The sequence below is a fragment of the Photinus pyralis genome, unplaced genomic scaffold (genome assembly GCF_008802855.1).
Source record: "Photinus pyralis isolate 1611_PpyrPB1 unplaced genomic scaffold, Ppyr1.3 Ppyr1.4_LG6, whole genome shotgun sequence".
In the NCBI taxonomy this organism is placed as follows: domain Eukaryota; kingdom Metazoa; phylum Arthropoda; class Insecta; order Coleoptera; family Lampyridae; genus Photinus; species Photinus pyralis.
In genome coordinates this window covers 16,114,614-16,123,663 of record NW_022170663.1, presented here as the reverse complement: position 1 = coordinate 16,123,663, position 9,050 = coordinate 16,114,614, and positions in this window count along the sequence as shown.

Sequence of the window (9,050 nt, the reverse complement as noted above, 5' to 3'; positions counted from 1 at the left end):
CACACACATTCTTGGACATAAAAAAGAGCTTTGGGCTTGTGTCAAAGTAACAAATCGTGTTTTTCCATGTTATGGTTAAGCTGAACCAAATTTGGTACGTGACCCTTTTCCCAGAACTGAAATTAGTTAAAATCGCGATTGGGGAAATCACTAAGAAACTAAATTTCGTGATTTCATAAATAACGGACTGCGCTTTCCTAATAATTAGGTATAATTGCCCAGTAAATTACGTCATAGTAATTTTTCGCGCATTTTTGAAAAAAATACGCTATTATATTCGTTATGGCTGGTAGGCCGGCTGTCCGCGTGAGATCTTAACAACTACAATAGCTAGAGAATTCAAATTTTCACTAAAAGCTTCCTGCTATAGTGTAGATGTGCAGGCACTAGTCTATTTTGAGTTAGATTACTTGTGAGATAGATAATTGAAGAAAATAATTTCGATATGGGTTTCGGAGGTGCTATAATTTTACCGTTAGATAGCGCTACCAGTATAAAAACTTATTATTTACTTTGTGATTTGTTTTACAAAATGAAGACGTACCGTCAATTGAAATTAAATAAAATTAATTATTTAACGCAGCCAAAATTACTCGTGAGATCGATAATTTTAAACTTTGCTAATAAAATACTGACCTGCATTACCAAAAATGCGCTTTAATCATGCATGTGCTGATTTAAAACTTGTTTTTAAAACGGTTCACACAAGTTCCAGAATCAAAATGACAAAACAATACCCCTTTAAATAGTTTGTGAAACCATTGTAGAAATATCACAGATTCAGCATCATACACCCTATCCTCCCTTACCTAGTGCAAGGGACCATCGTTGTGAAAATGCAGCTTTTAAAATGTTCGAATATACCCGAATTGCCACAGGCGAGTGAACATCTAAAGGCATACAAAAATATAAATTAGAGAACATTATACTTAATGACTGTACTAATTAAGTAATTATAAAATGTATACGGGGTGAAAATTGTGTCTGGAACACTGAATATATCTTCAAAACAACCATTTTTTTAAAGAATCCAAAATTATAAAAAGTTTGCCACAAATCTACGTACTTTAAATTAGTGCCCAGTGGCGTACTTCTGCGTGGTCAAAGGCGAACATTTTTTTATATAGCAACCTCTAGTTTTCATTACATATACTCTTAAAGAGTACACTTTTTTGAATAAGCAGCATAAAAAAACTTACAATAGTACAAATTTAAATTAAGGAATATAGCTTGTTAACTAATTTCATAATTGCACTAGTTTGACCATGTTTTTTATGTTGTCATATTAAAAAAAGTTAATTTCTTATAATACCTCACAAAAATAGTGCTTCCCATAAAAAAACGAGATTTACTTTTTTGAAATGATTTTTGATACAATACATTGCTTTTTTTATCTTCCTATATCCAATAAAGGGTACTCTTCAAGAATATGTTATGAAAAGTAATAGTTTCCTTTAAACAAATCATGCAGAAGTAGGCTACTGACCACTAATTCAAAGTACATGTTGGTAGCAACATTTTTAGAGTTTTGGATAAAAACACATTGCTTTGAAGGTATGTTTGGTCTTCCAGATAAAATTATAAATACATCCTTAAAATACTGAACAAGAATGGAAAATAATGTAGATTCGAAGCTCAAACGTAGTTTACTAAACAATTCTTCTCCATAGCCTGAAATGAAATTCAAACCTATTCCCTATTCAAAAATTCATAGTAAAGGGATGATTTGGGAAGGCACATTCAGATTTTGATGTTAAAATTCCATACTCCAACGTGAAGCGACAGTACGAGGATTTGTAGACGTAAGTAGATCCTCGAGGAATTCATCCCCGACCATAAACGTGGCCTTCCGATGCACATCTTTGCTAAGAATTTTTAAATGGTTTAAGGGTTGATTTCTTCCCAAAAATACCATGACAGATTACTAAGGCATTTTTGAGCTTTGCTAATTTTGGTTCTTCTAAGGGTATAATCCTATCATTTATTACTAATACAATCATTGGGACTTAAATTTAAGTCTTGTATTAGCATATGAAATCACTTTAGTTGTGCAATTACGTATGCCAGTGGAAATTCGAAATCTCTGGAGGCTGAATTTTTGGGTTTGAAATAATATTCAAAACCAAAACGTATCTACCTTTAAACTCCAAATTTGTCACCTTTGTAACGAAAATTCTAGAAAAATTTACTTTAAATCCAAACTGGCCTCTACCGTTACAATACCAATTTGAAGGTAATTTTTTCAGGAAAAAGTGCTACCGCTGCGAAATAATTAACGAATAAATTTCCATTTTTGATAAAGAATCCATAATTATGTTGCGAAAATGAAAGAGGAAAAAACCCTATTCCAAAATATTTTCACGAAACTACGTCAAAGTTTTTTGGTTTGTGCATGACACAACATAATTAATAATTGTAAACGTGGCAACTGTGACAACAGCTCCACTTCCTACAAAAACCGTTCATTACAGACTTATGTAATTAATATAATGGGTAATTACAAACTAACATGATATTTCAGTGCGGAATCCATTGAATTCCTGAGCACTCTGAATAAATATTTGAATAATTGTTAATTGCAAATAAAAATTAATTTAAATCCTACATCAGATTGTGTTCAATTTTTGCTAACTAAACGAGGCCATTCCATTTAATGGATTAAGATTGAACAAATTTTAGCTGAAACAAGCTCATTATTCCTTAAATACCGCTTCACCTTTAGGAAAATGCTTTGAATTCTCAATGATATTTAATTGTAAGCCACTTGTAGCCATTTATTGCTTGGAAATCACAAGGTTCTAACGGATTTCCATTCTAACGAACCCAATCTGCGTTTTCAGCTTTTATTTTTTTCGATTTTCTTGCCGAAATGTTCCATAAGAAAAATCTTATTGGCATTAATTTAAACAATAGTTACTAACATACAAGTCTGGAAAATGACACATTACTGGTGAGAAAACATTGAAGTACGAGACCCCGAGTACTTTAATTTCCGAGTCAAGTAATGTCATTTTACAATTTTAATATAGAACTTTTGATTGATGTTAATCTGTCAATGATGACAGGAGTCATTATAGACATTTAGCAATGTGACAGGTGCGCCCGGTAAAGTGACAGGAAAAGAAAAGTAGTCGGGTCTACCTCTGACATGGAAACTAAAATTTCCTGGCATAAAAATGAAGGTTTCATGATGATTTTGGGTAAATGTCAACAACATGGTGTCTTGAGTAGCGAATTTATTGTACCTTCGTGCGAGTTTGGTTCTCATTTCAAAGTGGATTTGATAATTTATAATTTTTTTTTAATTAAAATTTATTTACAAATTCCACAAGTGTAATTCATTCATTGACTACAAGACAAACTATTGTAATATCATGTAGAAAACTTCACTTTAGTACTTACAATTTACAGCTTCATATATACGCTTCACACATGGTTTTGTTTATAAAAATTTTTCTTTGTTTCAGGAGACAGATGATCGCCAGCTTTTGGTAAGTGATTTTTCATTACCCTGTGCATGGTTTATATTTTACTAAATTGTTGTGTAGTGCCGAACAAAAGTGATTAGTGGAGGAGAAGACGGTCAGGTATTCCAGTACTAAATGGAATATTAACCAGCTTCCAAATCAACCAGATCACAAAATCATTTTACTAGTAGTGATAGGCATAGTATGAATTCATGGTTGTGCCTATGCTACGTAAAATGCTTTTGCTTTAAATTTATGTAGAGCTGGATGATTTGGATGGGTGGTAAAATATATCTCATGTAGTGCTACTTGTCGGTAAGTACTATTAAGTTAATATTCGGTTGGTTACATCTAAGTACGGTTTGCACAACGTGATTGCTTAACTGGTTCCTTGCCTACCTTGCTAACAGTCTTGTATGTTTTAGTACGTAAGGATGCTTTGATTGGTCCATGATTGATACCAATTTAATCGTCCTTGACCTCACACTACTTTTCGTTCGATCACATGTTTCCTTTTTGCATTAACTATATAAGGTGTAGGCATTTTGGAGTAGCTTAGGTGCATGGTTGCTTCAGATGAATGTTTACTTAGGTTTAGGTTGTTCAGTTACCATACATGTTTGTGTTCAAAAACCATGATAAGCGGTGATAACGTATAAAATTAGCGAACCGGTTTAAACACAATCGTGGAAGGTTTGTCCAATTACTGGTCGAACGAAAACCATACTTTATTCATTTTCATTAGTATAGGTTGCCATGTTCTAGTAGATAGTGCATTAAAAAATGGAATAACGATTGCATTGATTAATAGGACACCCTGTATACTATTGCCTTTGAAATTGAGCAGGTACAGTCGTTAGGTACTAGAAAAACCAGGTACACGAGTATTGCAATGTTAGTAACGCAAAATTAGGTACTACGGTACTCAAATTAACGCAAGCAAGGTTTAATGAACGCACAAAGCATTAATAGTATTTTACATTATTAGCCAGGTAAGTGAGTTTTTACTGGCGATAGGAGAAGTTGACTGGCGAGCCGTTAGGCGAGCCTGTCATCTCCTAGAGCCAGTAAAAACTATTACCTGGCGTATAATGTACAATATTTTATTTGTTACTCATTTGTAAACGTAAATAATTAGTTCTTAAATTGATCTTGAAGAAATGTCTAAAATATCATGTGATCCATGTAACAGAGACTTCGCATTAATTCTGGCCAATGAAATTACTAGATTACTAACTTGTAAAATTTTTACAGGTCTGCTGTCAGTTTTACAAGTCTGCTGTCAGTTTTACAAGTCAGTAGCGTTTAAACATGACGTTTACCCGTTTGCGTTTTGTCTTGTTAATCAACGTTTACAACTGAGTAACAAATAAAGATAATTAAGGATAGGTAATTTTTTAATTTAGTTACAAGAGTAGCATAGTCAGTTAGATACCGCGGTAAGCATTTTTTATCACTTACCGAATGCGGAATTAGATCTTCGTGCCCACATTATCCTACTGTAGTGGGACTGCTTCTTTTATAAGTGTAAATGTCGGAGTTTTAAGATGATTTCGCGTTTTTAAGGTGTAATTAAGTTTATTTTCCTTTCCTTCCTGTATGTCAATGTCCATATACCAAAAATGATGACAGGGCACAATGGCCTATGTAGCCCTTTTTTTATCTAGCTGGAACACCACGCAGAATTTATGCAGAAATAAGCAACACCATAGTGGAACTACCCCCCAATAGCAACTCTAAATTCTTCTGAAAGCCAGGAATTCAAAATAAGGTAGAACCGAGTAAGCTATATATCTGTGAAGTTCTCTATATTTTCGAATATTAGTCTACAAAAACCACCTGAAATATGCTACACTCTCTCAAATGCTCTAATAATATTCTATAAAGACTACTCTTTAAATGTTCGAACAATATTTTCTAAAGGTTTAATAATTAATAAATATTACTATTATTACTACTATATTATTATTATTATATTATATGATCTCGTTATTCTCGAACAATATTCTACAAATATGCTGCATTCTTGACTTCTGTAATATATTCTCTAAACTGAAACCTGAAATGAAACTTTTTCGCTGCTTTTGAATAATAGTTTACGAAAGATTACTCTGAAAACCTTAAAAGTATAACATGGTAGGTATATTAAACTTCTTTTGCTGCGCAACAGCTCTTCAATTTTAATTTGCAAGAACATATCAAATTAAACAGACAGACGTAGAGGACGGTTTAATGTCACAAATTGTAACTAAAATAATTCTTCAAATTTCAATTTTAGTTTGCGTACAACCCCTTCGATAAATCTTGTGTAAGGTTTACAGGATCAAAACCACATAGTCATTAAAGTAACCGTTAGTAGTCAGATGGCTTAATTGAATTTTTTTAAATTTAATTAATTAACTTGAATGTTGAATTTAAATTTTTTTAATTCGTTTCAATATTCGTATCACAATAGATAAATGAACGTAGCAATAAGGCTAAATATCGAAAATAATCTGAATTTTAGTTTTATTGCTGCAGTAAAAACCGTGCTCTCAATGGTTGGGTTGGAGGGGGGGCATGGGTGGGGCTCGACTTGCAACCACCTCCTCGTGGTGAGTCCTGGGTAGTTCCTTGTGGACTAGCAGAGAGTTGCAATCAAAAAACTTTTGATAATAAGACAGAAATTTTTGGGGGTTGTACGCAAACTAAGGATTATCTGCTCCGATGTTTTACATAACTAATCCATTGAGGTATTTTAACCACTCGTGTTCCAAGAACGAATCTGTTACATTCATTTCTCAACGGAAGCTGAAGTGAGTTTCCGAATGGATTCTGCGGTAGTAATCTACTGTACAGGTAACATTATTTCATTTTCAACTCCTTAATTGTGCCGCCAAGGCTTTGTTTGTTTTGTAGTTACTGAAAACCTCACAGTCCATCATCAACGTCGAAGCTTCCTTCTTGATCGAAGCCAATCAAGGCCACCGGGGGAGGAATTACCCATATTATTCCGAATGGGTCTGCATAATTACCTTTTTTAATAACCGTGAAGGTGAAAGTGAGTATAGTTCTATTTTGAATGCCTTAATTGTGTCACAAAGGTTTTTACTGCTTGCCAGCCACCGCAAACTGATGTTAAAGGGCTCGAAAGTACACCACAACAGCCTTTCCAACATTAACACAATATACTGTAGCTCAAACGGTATGGATTCTAGCCACTCTGGGATTCTGGATGACGATAGAAGCGTGGCCAAAGTTCACACGTACTTTAGACTCCCATTCGGGCCCTGTGTGCTACCTTCCTGATTAGAGTCGTCCTACCACCCAACGTCACTCAAGCCATCCCACACGTGAGAAGAATCTAAGAATGATGGAGGGGGAAACGGACCTAATCGTAGCCATGTCTGACCAGGATACCCCAAACATGTAAGTGGAAGAGCCGACTCTGGACCATAAACAGCTATTTTGACCAAGTGCCTGCTGTCACTTTGTGTTGTGTTATGCAGAAGACCTTTCCTTGCACTAAGCGTGAGTCCTACCAACCCTAATTGGAATGCAGTAGGAAGTTTGCCTAGTGCCTGGGTGATATGGAAGTTCAGTTATTTGGAGGAAATGCCTGTTTCTTCCATTGTTTTAGAGCCATCAATGAAGATGAATATGTCAAGGTTAGGATGCTCCTTCCGCCTCAAAAAAAGATGTGATAGTTTTTCCCTAATTGAATTCTTGAATTCTAGGAATCGTTGAATGGGGAGTCACAACAGCCACAAGTAGTTCCAGTGCTTCCAGCCCTATTTGCTTTTTCGGCCTTGTGCTGGATATGGTTGCTCCAATTCAGTGTGTTGTTAAATGTGATTCTGTGTGGAGGTGATTTTGAAATAGAGGGGAGCCATTATGGATTGTACATTTTATGGCACGAGAAAAAAAAACGCTTCTTGACTGAATCCGCCTTGAAGTAACCGGCACCGTGTAGTGGAGGCTTTGGCACTTAGTAATCCCAGTACCCATACCAATCTAAGTGGATTTGGATTTATTTTACTAGGCCTAACCATTGAAGGTAACATAATTTTACATTCTTCTAACCCGTTAATTGTGCCACCAATGCTTTAATCGTTTGACAGCCAAATCCACCTTGAGGCAGCCAGTGTCGTCCAGAGGAGGCTTCAACCCTTATAGTCAGTGTCCATACCATTCCGAGTGAATTAAAAATGTATTTTGTTAGTCTTCACAGTTAAAGGTAACATAATTTTACTTCTAATCAGTTAACAATTATTATTAGAATAACTCTCCAGCTCTCTACAAATTTTTATTCCAAGATTTACATACATACCGATAAATGGATATTTTAACCATTGAGTGAAAGATGCTTAGATTACCTTTATCGCCGTGTTTAATACAAAACTTTATTTAATAGCAGAAGCCATTATAAAGCTTCTGATAATTTTAAATGTTAATTTAGAGACATCAAAAATAGGTTCTGCCGTCGCGGTCGTTTCCATAGAAATAGAATTGTCATATGTTCTGAAGGTCATTTTATATCGTACATTTGAAAATAGAATGACAGATGTCATTAGAATGTACACTCATCTGTTTCACTTTATCTACCTTTACGGTTAAAGTGATCACTTTATCTATCCTTACGGTTAAAGAAGGACTTAGCTTACTCATTGAGACCTATTAAAATGTCAATTTAACATAATAATGCTATAAAATAAAAGTGTTTGCTACACGCCGACTACCACCTGTTAGTAATACTTTAAATGTGGTCCTGAAAATAATCAGTCTTCTGGGATTTTTACGCTTGTCTCGTTAAGTAAATGTCAAATTCTCCAACAACCGGACAAATACATTGCGGCTGGGGTTGAGTTAACATCCTTTTCGATAAAGATAAGTAATTCGGATAGTAATGATTTGTGGTGACAAGCTCAGCGAAGCGCGAAAGCTCCAATGCACTACTTTCTGTATTTGATTTAAACTTCGGCGGAGCCTTAAAATTTAAAGCAGTTTTTTTCGATGCGTGGCAGACTGTATAAGGAGAAAGCGTACAATTTTTATTGGAAATGGTCTAGTTGTACTCATTTAAACTTAGTTCATGGCTTATTGTTGTTCACAGTAGTTATTAACCATAAAAGAAATGAACAAAGATCAAAGTCTCATACGCCACATTTTGGCATGCCTTTGTATACATAAAAACAGATAAGCACAGAATTTCCTTCCATAGTTTTTTTTGTCAATACAGAATAAAGGTACCTAGTATGGCACTGTAGATTTTCATATCTATACATAGCTTCTTTAAATATTTTACTTTCCCAATTCCCTGTGTAAAACTGAGGAGATACAAGGCAAATAACACTGAAATCAAATTAACAACAGAAATATTTCTTTATTCTAATCAATATTAAATTAGATAACCTTCAAAATTGAATAACGTACCCCCCACCCATACAAAAGCTAGATTTTCAAAATTATTGGTTCAAAGTTACTCTAAACTCTCTAAACGTCCAACTAAAATCGCGTAGAAATTACGGGTCAGAATACACAAAAGTCTCCCAACTGTATAAGATCACGCTAGGGAAGAGCCCTCTTATCAGACCGCTTTAGATG